Source organism: Haliaeetus leucocephalus, unplaced genomic scaffold (genome assembly GCF_000737465.1).
Source record: "Haliaeetus leucocephalus isolate CR32 unplaced genomic scaffold, Haliaeetus_leucocephalus-4.0 Scaffold773, whole genome shotgun sequence".
Classification (NCBI taxonomy): Eukaryota; Metazoa; Chordata; class Aves; order Accipitriformes; family Accipitridae; genus Haliaeetus; species Haliaeetus leucocephalus.
Genome location: NW_010973209.1, coordinates 50759 through 61136, shown reverse-complemented (window position 1 = coordinate 61136; position 10378 = coordinate 50759).

Genomic DNA, 10378 nt, shown 5'->3' with positions numbered 1-10378 from the left:
TGCCTGAGAACTCAAGAGGCATCTGGACCTTTCGCCCCTTTCACCAAGTTTTCCATGCTTGGGGGTTTCTTCCCCATTTTGCCCTGGAATCACCCAGTTGTTTCCATATCTCTCCTTGGGCAATGGCCTCGGTGATGTCCAGGTTTCCAGAAATGGTACTTCCTATGCAAGCTTCCCCATATGCCTGTCTTTTGGACCCATACGCCTGGCTGCGATGATGGATACAGGCTGTGAGGGCACAAAAATGCAAGTGTTATTATTGCAAGGGCTTTGGGATGGAAGTAGAACCAGGGGAAATGATTCTCATAGATCTCCCATATGGCCTCACCATGCGAGGTGACATACAGCGGAGACGCATCCCTCAGGTGTGCCTTGCTGATCTGAGGAGCTCTCTGGAGGTGGTGTGTATCGTAGTAGATATATCACGTATATATTGGGGATCTTGAGGAACTCTCTGGAGGTGATATGTATCTAGAGGTGCATATATCAGATGTACAATTGAATCTGAGCAGCTCAGCAGACCAAAGGGGGTGTGTGTGTATATATATATATACACACTAGACATATATCAGCAATCTGAGGAGCTCTGTACCGGGTTACATATATCAAGGCAGATATATCAGATGTATATTGAAGATCTGAGGAGTTCTCTAGAGGTGACGTATATCATGCTAGATGTATCAGATATATAATGGAGATTTGAGGAGCTCCAGTCAGGTGACATATATCAGAGATGTGTATGTCAGATGTATATTGGTGAGGAGCTGTCTAGAGGTGATGTATATCAAGGTAGATATATCAGATGTATACTGAAGATCTGAGGAGCTCAACAGAGATTATGTGTATCAAGGGACATATATCAGACATATATTGGAGATCTGAGGAGCTCACTACCAGGTGATATATATCAAGGTAGATATATCAGACATATATCGGAGATCTCAGGTGATGTTTATCACCTAACATAGAGGTAATATCTGGAGGTGATGTATATCAAGGGACATTTATCAGATGTATAATGGAGATCTGAGGGGCTCGATAGAAGTGATGTATATTCAGAGATCTGGGGAACTTTCTCTCTTTTATTCCTTTTTTTTGCAGTCAGACACAAAACACCCCTGTGGCCATGCTGATCCTTGCTCAGCCCATCTTTGTTTTTCCACTGGATTTGTTTAGATGGGTCTACACATTCCAACCACAGCCTCCATAAAGGCCAGATCCTTGGTAGATGCAGCATCATCTCTAACATCTGTGTGGACTTTTCCTTATTAAATAACAGCTGGGAACTCCCCTGTTTTTGAGTTAATGGCTCTTCCATAGTTTGTGCTATCTGAGCCCAAGTGTAAAAGCACTTTTACACTCAAGCAAAGATTGTAATTAACCAGGGGGGTGGCAACAGCCAGCGCGAAAGGGGAGCATGGCCAACAGCAATGCTGTTTCATTGCTTTTTTCCTTTTTTCTCCTTTTCAGACCTGGATTGTACCGCTAAACCTCAGTGAGATCCTGTCCCGGGGATTTGCTGCCCTCCAGGAGCCAAAAAGGGCAGGACGGGACTGCATTGCCTTTCATCCTTTGCGGATAGACCAGCAACGAGCACGCCTTCATTTTCTGGACACATCTTGGTTCGACCTCTATAAATCTGATTTATTTTTTGTCCTTCCATGGAGATGTCCAAACCTGCACGGGCAAAACCCTGGGGGTCTGATCTAGCTCAGCCATCAGCCCTGCTTTCACCTCCAAGGGGATATCCCCACCTAAGTTTTCCTTGATTCCTCCTATTTTCCCCACTATACTACAAAAAAAGTGCATTAAGAGTGGACTTGCCCACCATGGCTTCTCTGACACTGCCAGAAGACCTTCCCTAGTGCAGAAAGCTTCATCCTCTGCTTAATATTTCACCATCTCGTTTCATTTTCTCTCAATATTCAAATATTTCATCCTTTGCTTTCCCAGGTTGTGATCCCTACCCAGAAAATCTTGTTTTCGGGGTGGCGGGAGGACGCTTGCAGGGCAGCGGCTCCCCGAGCACCCCCCAAACGGTAAGGCTGCTTTGCTTTATATTAATTAGGCAATTATATATATTAATTGCACCATTATATGTATTAATTGAGCAGGATGTGGTGAGTCGTGACCTTGGTGGGGCTTTATTTGGGGGAATTTCTGCTCTTTTCAGGTACAGCCGAATTATATCACCCCTTCCCTAAATGCAGTGAGCATTTAGCGGGGATTTATAGTTTTTTGCTGTGTTTTGCTTTGGTTTTTTAGAAATCAGGCTGTGCAGAGAATCTTGCTTTAAAGCTCAAGTATTAAAAACATGTTGTTATGAGCCCTACAAGCCATGGCCAGCCTGGAGGAAAACACAGATATATTTTTGTAAAAATACCCTGAAATATGGGTTGCTATCACTACAAAATTTTGGCACATCAGTAGGATGTGGAGAAATGGTCACCAGCTAAAAATAACTGAAACATGGAGCTTAAAATAAGATGTACATGAAACCAAGGGTCTCACAGTCCTTTAGTCAACCCTGACTGCTAAAATTAGGGCTTGACAGAGTGACAAATGTGCTTGATCTGTGCCAAAACTGTAGGCACCCAGCAGGTGACAAAGAAAATAAAACCCCATTGGCTGCAACTTTCCTCCTAAAGGAGCAAAGAGAAATCTTTGGTCACTGAAAATGGAGGGGCCGCCTTCAATTTGTGCAAATATCCTGAAGAAGTGCCTGATTTCTTCCTAAACCAGTGATATTTAGGGTGGGGGCATGTCAGGGGAAAACGCAAAAGCTTCTTTTGGTCCACAGTGCAGCACAGCATCTTTTCTTTGAGTCTTTTCTCTTGAGTCTTGCCTTCTCTGAAGGTCCCTTTTAATAAACAGCAGCCAATAACGGCAGGATTATTTCCCTTAGGCTGCCCTTCCAGCACTGATTCTTGCTGGTGACCTTCCCTCAGCCAAAAAAACAGGATTAAGGATGTGATGAAGCAGCTGAATTTCTCATTAGTCTGGTTTTGCCCCCTTTCTAATAAAGCTACAGATTGGGTTCACTTTGAAATGACTTCTCTGGGGGGTCTGTGGGGGCTTAGGATCACCTCTTTTTGGGGAGATCCTCTCTGCCTTGATGCCTTCTTTCCAATCAGTATTTTGATGTGAGTCACCCGGTGCTTGTGTGAAAGGGCTCGGTGCCCTCTGATGTACTTTGGGCACATTGAGTTGTTCCCCTTGGAGGAAACTGAGCCCGTGGAGGACAGAAGCACGTGTCTGTGGAGGACGCAAGTGCAACCTGGCCTGGGAAGCATCTCCAGCAAGAAGACCAAACCCAACCTATTCAGCAAATTGTGCCAACAAGGTCCAGACACCTCCCACTGAAGATGCAGAAAGACGTGGTGATGGGTATCCACCTAATTACCTTCTGGAACAGAAGGCTGGCATTGCTCTAAGTGGTTAATGATAGAAATTATCTATCCTGAAGACATCTTCTGAGAAATAACTTGGTTCCCTTTAGCCTTTTCCACCTTGTATGTGGGTCCCCCCACTTTGCAGGCACAAAATCATGTCGGCTTTCCTCCTCCTGAAGCCTGTACGTCCACAGAGATGCACCTCAGAGGCCAGGTTGTACCTTTCATCACTGTGCAAAAAAAGTTGCAAAAAAAATTGGCACATCTGTCTGACACCATAAAAACTTCCCAGTCCTTTTTTGTCCCCAATTTTCTCATTGTGTTGAATTCAGAGCAGGCTGAACATATCTTAGGGTCTACCATTCAGAGTAAATGGAGAAGATAGCGTAATTAAAGGACTTCAAAACTATTTGTAACTCCCTAGCTAGGTAGAGCTTGTATAAATCACCGTGTCACATCTCAGATCTCTCTTTTGTCATTGAGGCTGGAAATATGGGGAAAAAATTGCTTTCAAATGGGCAAATGAGAGATATTTAAATCGAGGCAATTAATCTAGCAGCTCACATCGCAGTCTTTGGTGTCTTGTCTCAGGGCTTGGATGGGGACAACTCTCTGCTGATACCAGGAAGGAAAATCTTATTTTTGGCTTCTGGTTTGTAGAGTCATTTCTCATTGGGAATTTTGCATTTTAAAAGGAAATTCCGGGGGGAGGTAAGACCAGAAGGAGTCAGAGGGCTGCAAGAGAGGGATGTGAAGCGGAAACTCAGCGAGTCAGGAGCTCTGATTTATCTGCCATATGGGAAAGAGGAAAACAGCCGGCTCCAGAGGGATTTCTTTCCCTCTCCCAAAGGGAAAATTTGCAAGCGTGATAGCAGGATTTAGCAAGAAATGAGGCAGATTTAAGGGAGGAGAGGGTTTTATTAGGTGTGCTGCGGCATTGCTCTGTTTTCGGGGCTTTCCCACGAGAGGGGAAATCTTTGCACACTCCCATGCACATCTCGCCCATGTTTCTGCAGTTGGGTTAGGTCTGCTGCTTTTACCCCAATTTCTGCAAGCCCATCAAAAAGCAGGTTTTCATTTAGACCAATTTCTGCAAGCCCATGAAAAAGCAGGTTTCTATTTGTGTTTACCTGGTGCAATTATTCATGCAGGTGTTGGGAGATTTGCATGAAGCCTGTGGGTTTTGATTTGCAAAATAAACACCCCAAAAAGGCATTATTAAAATTTGCAGTGTTGCTCATGGGGTGTTTATGGGCTGCAGCAACAGTTGCAAAAAGTCATTACATAGTTTGTGGTGGGATCTTTGCTGGAATTGTTGGCACACGTCTACTTTGAGGTTGCGGGTGGGTTTTGCACTGGTGTTGGTCTGATTTGCAGTTTGCAATACTTGCGCTGGCTGAGAAGTTGGTGAAGGACTGCAGTTGTCAGTTTGGGATGGAATAACGTGGCTGATGGTTAATTTTTTGCTGAGCAAGACTGGTTTTGAGTATGTTTCTTCTTGGCTGCCCATCCGCAAAGCAACAGCTCTGATGTCGCCTTTGCTGGTGGGACAGAAGATGTGTAAAAACCCCAAATCTCCCATTTTCCCAGCACCTTGTTCATCTCAGACCCATACTTAAGCCTCTTCTTCCAGCCCATCTCTCCAAAACTCATCATGTATATTTACTGTCCTCCAGGAAGCTCCTCTGAACCTGGCTGGGACCTTGGGGCTGGGACCTTCCCATAGCAAGACTGGCGTGGGATTGAGATTTGGTGTTTGCACGATGGAAAAGTGGGTGCTCAGTGATTCCTCTCTCATGGGATTAGCAGGTTGCAATTGAAAACAAAGAGCACAAGGCAAGGTTTGAAAGCATTGGGCAAGATTTTGATCATAAGTTATTCACAGTTAGTTGCTTGCAGTGAAGAACTGTTGGAAAATTAATCCAGTCCCTATTTTTTGCAAGCACTCTCAAGGCTATCAGAAACTTTTCCTGGAAATTTGTGTCCGGCAAGAGGAAATTTGCAGATTTTTTCAGTTCCACAGCTACGTTTCACTTCAAAGCTTTTTGATTTGCCCTCTGAAAAAATTCACAATTTGCTCTTTTGGGAACTTTTGTTGGGCCGGGGGCTGGATTGCACAAAATGCAAGTATTTTCAGGTTACTTTGAAGGAGCTTCTTTGATGTTTCCCTGTGCCATTTTGTTTTGGAAGGTGCTTTAATGGTGTCCCTCTATAAAAATAACACTTTAAAATGTATGTAGGTATCTCAGCTCTTCACTTAAAAAAAAAGAACAAAGTTGTTTAATGCTGCTGTTCAAGGTACATTAACCTTGTCTACTAAAGCTCTGACTGGCTCTTGCAGGTTTTATTCTTGTGTTTATGTTGCAGAGATATCCCTGGAGCCTTTTAGGGTTGGGTATCTTTGGAAAGGAGAGAAATATTTAGTGGTAATTGTTGTTCTCATCGGAAATTCATTGTGGCAGCTCCCCCCTTTCTGTGGAGCTGGAGTTGGGAGGAGGATTTGCGAATATTAAATAAATAAATGCGAATATTAAATAAATAAATGCTGTTTTCCCCTGCACCCAGGGGAGATGTCCCATCCGGTGACAAACCAAACCGGTGCTTGGCAAGAGGTTTTTGGCATTGTCTGACATGGTGTTTCCCTCTCCCTTTTACTGAAGTGCTTATGCATTGACCCAGAGCTTTTTTAGGAGAAAAATAGAAAAGGAGTTTGCTCTGGTCCAGGGTTTATCCTGCAGAAATATCAAATCTCCATCTGCTTTAGCCCGTGGTTGTAGCAGAAGCACAGACTCGATTCATCCTTTTTTATTGGGAAATAACCTGATAACTGGATGCTAGGAAGGTTACAAAGGCCAGCATTTAGGGAACCAGCATCTTGGCTGAGAGCAAAAGATGCTCCCAGTGCAAAAACCCTCCTGGGTTTGGATAGAGGAAATTTGGCTACCAAATATTCCTAAAAAAATTAAAAATCTTTCATGGTGCAGTGGTATTTCTTGCACAAATGCTCCTGATATCCTCAGATGAGGCATCATGCAAGCCCACTTGGAAGCAACTTGAATGTGAGGAATGACCAAGAATGGGTGATGTCTTGAAAAATGGGATTCTTCCCCATTTTCAACCATTTAAAAGCATTTGGTTTATTTTTAATGAGCTCAGGGTGGCATAAGGGGGTTCCTTTAATAGCTTGTGAAAGCCTAGTGTTCATCTTTCAGGGTAATGGGTGAATTTTGGTAAAAACAAAAAGGGCAAAGGTTGGCAGATAGAAATGAGATGTTCAAGAGCAAGAGGGTCACTCTCGATTCACTTTATGACCAATGAAGAGTTGGCATCACCCGCCGAGGGTGAACCTGTCCTCACTGGCGGTTCAGAGCAAGATGTATCATCCTCTGGAGGTGCCTCTCCCTTCCCCCTCAGCTATATTTCTTCATTTTAACTTAGATATATGCATATAATGAATGCATATATCATAAACTTCATCATGCACAAGCCCTCCATGAAGATGGAGGCATAAAAAAACTTGCAACCTGCTGTGGAGAGAGCATGACTAACACAGCGTCATTGCAAATCTTAAAAAAAAAAAATACCCTTTAGAAAAGGCAATCTTCCCTTCATACAGAAAAATACCTTCCTGTGGCCAGGAAAATGTCCTCAAGTATCTCTAACAACTTTGAAACTTTGGGTAGAGAAGAGGAAATGCTTGAAAAGCTGATTTTCTGATTTCTCACATTGAGTCCTCCATTATCAATTGCATGTTTTGCTGCAGGGGAGAAGCTGCTGAATGAGCTAGAAAAAATGATCCCCATTTTCCCATTGATTTGGAAACAAGAGTTGCACCTTGCAAAGCTAATGTTAACATTATCCACTGAAAACACTAACATGGAGTCCAACAATGTGATTTTTTTTTTTTTTTTCATTTAGCTCTATTTCTAATACAGTTTTATGGCTGTTTTATTAATCAACAAGGTCATATCCACCTGGGGAGTGTTGAACGACCGTCTGCAATACTTTGATTTTTTAAATGTTTTGAGGCATCAGTGACACCCCCCCCCCAACTTCTCAACTTAGTCTTTAATTATTTTTATTTGAAAGAGGAGGTAATATATTGCTGGCAAAATGCAGCCTATAAATTTGAGACTCTTTTAGGTAGATGCAAGCTCTTCGGGAAATACATTTTCAACTTAATGGCAATATTTCAGCGATAGCTGAAATAATTTTATTTCATAAGGAAATTTAGGATACTTTGATTTCAGGTCGCTGCCAAAACCTAAAGTACTGCCACTTCTGGAAATGTAAGAGCCTTTATGGGTTTTATTGCTCACCATTTCTTTCCTCTGTGTAAACACCCCGGGAGTTGGCTGCAATTCTTGCCCTCCTCAAGCCCCAGCCCCCCAAAATTCACTCTTCGCCCAAGATTTGATCATTGCCTTGAGCTGATCTGCAAGCAGTTGGCAGGGGTTTGGCGATGCTCTGCTCCTTTCGTCATCTGGATGCCTATGGTCAAGAGCTCATGCAGCTAAATTGATTTCAGAGGTGGGAAAAAAAAAGAGGATTAATGCATAAAATAAAAAACATAAAAAATTAGAAAGGATTAATGCATAAAATAGTAGCTTTCGACCCTTCCCTACGTTTGGCTGCTGATAAATCCATGGGGCTGACAGCTTTGCACTGTTATCCTGAGATTCATGGCTGGGGGCTCCTGCGTGAAACACCCGTCTGGCTTTTCCCGTGAGCGCCAGGCGCTTCCCCGGATATTTACGGCACCCGAGTGCATTTGTTTCCCCCAAGATAAATATACCACTATCGGCAACAGCTGTCTCTCATTTTTTTCCTTTTTTTTTTTTTTTTTTTTTATTTGGCTGTAAGTCCTATTCTCCAAACAAATCAACGCCCATAAAGCCTCAACGAATGGCTTGATTTTAGCAGGTTAGATGATATTCAGCAATTAAATTGGGCTCCCGACTGCCACCTTCTGGGAATATATTCAACCGAAAAGCTCGCACCCCACAATAAATTGCCGCGCACTATAGAGGTAGGCTCACTCCTGGCACGAACAATAGATGCCAAGTAGGGTTTTTTTTTTTTTCCCAAAATAGCAATCTCTTTTTTTTAGCTTCCCACCGAGATGTCTAGACCGTCATGGTGCTAAATTCTGCTTTTCTCCAGCTGCAGCTATTTCTGGTGGGGAGGTGTTCCCCTTGGTGTTACCCCTTGAGGACGTGGATGCTTGCACGCTTGCAGCTGCAAGCGGAGATTTGACATCGGACACTGAAGATTTTAAGCCGCGAGTTCACTCAGGAGCAGATAATTTTGCCTCCTGCTATTTTGCTGTTGGGAAAGAAAGATGAAAAGCATCATTTTAATCCCATAAATGCAATATCCTTCTCGCTGCAAGAGGTCTGTGTCATGCAAGGACCCCGGTCTGCTTTCCCAATGCACAGGATTTTGGGTGTGCTCTCTTAATACTCAATTCATGGATCATCCATAGTATTGCAAAGTAAAAAAAAAAAAAAAATTATTCATGCAGAATAATAAGAATGGTTGATGTTCATCCCATGCAGACAGTACTTGGCTTTCCATGTGGATATGGTGCATTTGTGCTCTTGGTGCCTGGTGGTTCCTGTAAAGCCTGAAGCCTCATGGAGAAGACTGGCATATTGTGAATCTTCCCCCAAACAACTGTTGACCTCACTGAGAAGACGAGAATATTACAAATCTTTCCCCAAGCAACTGTTGACCTCATGGAGAAGACCAGAGTATTGTGAATCTCCCCCAAAAAACTGTGTAGACTGATATGAAGACCCCAAATGTGCCTCGGTTTTTACTGACCTCATCAGTATCCCTGTTCCTCTGCCTTGTGCAAGAGCGTTTCTTCCTGCATGTCACCATTTCATGGCAAAAGTGACACTGACACTATTTTTTGGTAGATCCCCTCACAATATCAGAGGACTTTACATAACTTTTTGCATTTCTTCATGGGATGGCACCACGGCCTTTCTCCATATGAGAAGTCAGTGGGGACCCCAATGCATTGATGAGCATCACAACGGGGCAAAGCCTTCGAGAGATGTCATCTTTTACAAAAATGAGTCATTGCAGGGAGAAATGCACTTCTGAGGGCTCTGGGGAGATTTTGCTAGGTGGCTTTGTGAGTTGGCTTAACACAGAGCTTAGAGACTCGGAGAGGACTCAGGACGGGGGCGGGGGGGGTTGAGGATTTAAGCAAGATGATTGGCTTTTCTTCTGAAGCAAGCACACAGCTGCAGTGAAATAATGGGAGAGGGGGCATTCTGGGGCCAAGAGTTCCTTTTTGGTTACATCTGCCATCAGTTCTATCCTTGGGGACAGCATCCAGCCAAGACCTCCTCTACAAATTTGTCCCTTCCTGGTGCCCCTCTTTTTCCCCATCTCCTTGGGACCCGAAGATACCAAAAAAGAGTCTGTTTTCCCCCCAAATAACTATGCATTTACGGAAAGCAGAGCAACTTCAAGAGAGTTTGGGGTGGCATGTCTCAGACTGCCTCCTGGGTTCCATAGGGATGTCCATAGGGGATGTCAAAATCAGAGTTTGCTCCCTGGTTCAAATCAAGCAAGGGCTTAAACCCTCTTTCCTCATTTCTGTGCATTCAGTTGCCATGGGGTCGGTCAACTCAACATAGGAGTCAACTGGGCTGGTCAGCGCAATGTAGGAGTCAACTATGTCGGTCAACTCAACATTGGATACTCAATGTCCCTTCTGGATTGAGCATGCAGTGCATGAGGATGTGACTCCATGGTGGCCAAAGGCAGAGAGACAGGGTTTTTTACTGTATAATTGCAGAAAATGGAAAGTTTTGCATTTATGACTTGTCTTCCTGCTTCCAAAAAGGAGGAATAACTGGAAAGGGGATGGGAATCCCCATTTAGGCACTGCGGTTATAGGCATAAGGGGTAGAAAGAAAATGGCCTGGGTGCACCAGGGTTCACAAGGGGGAAGATATAATGAGGTT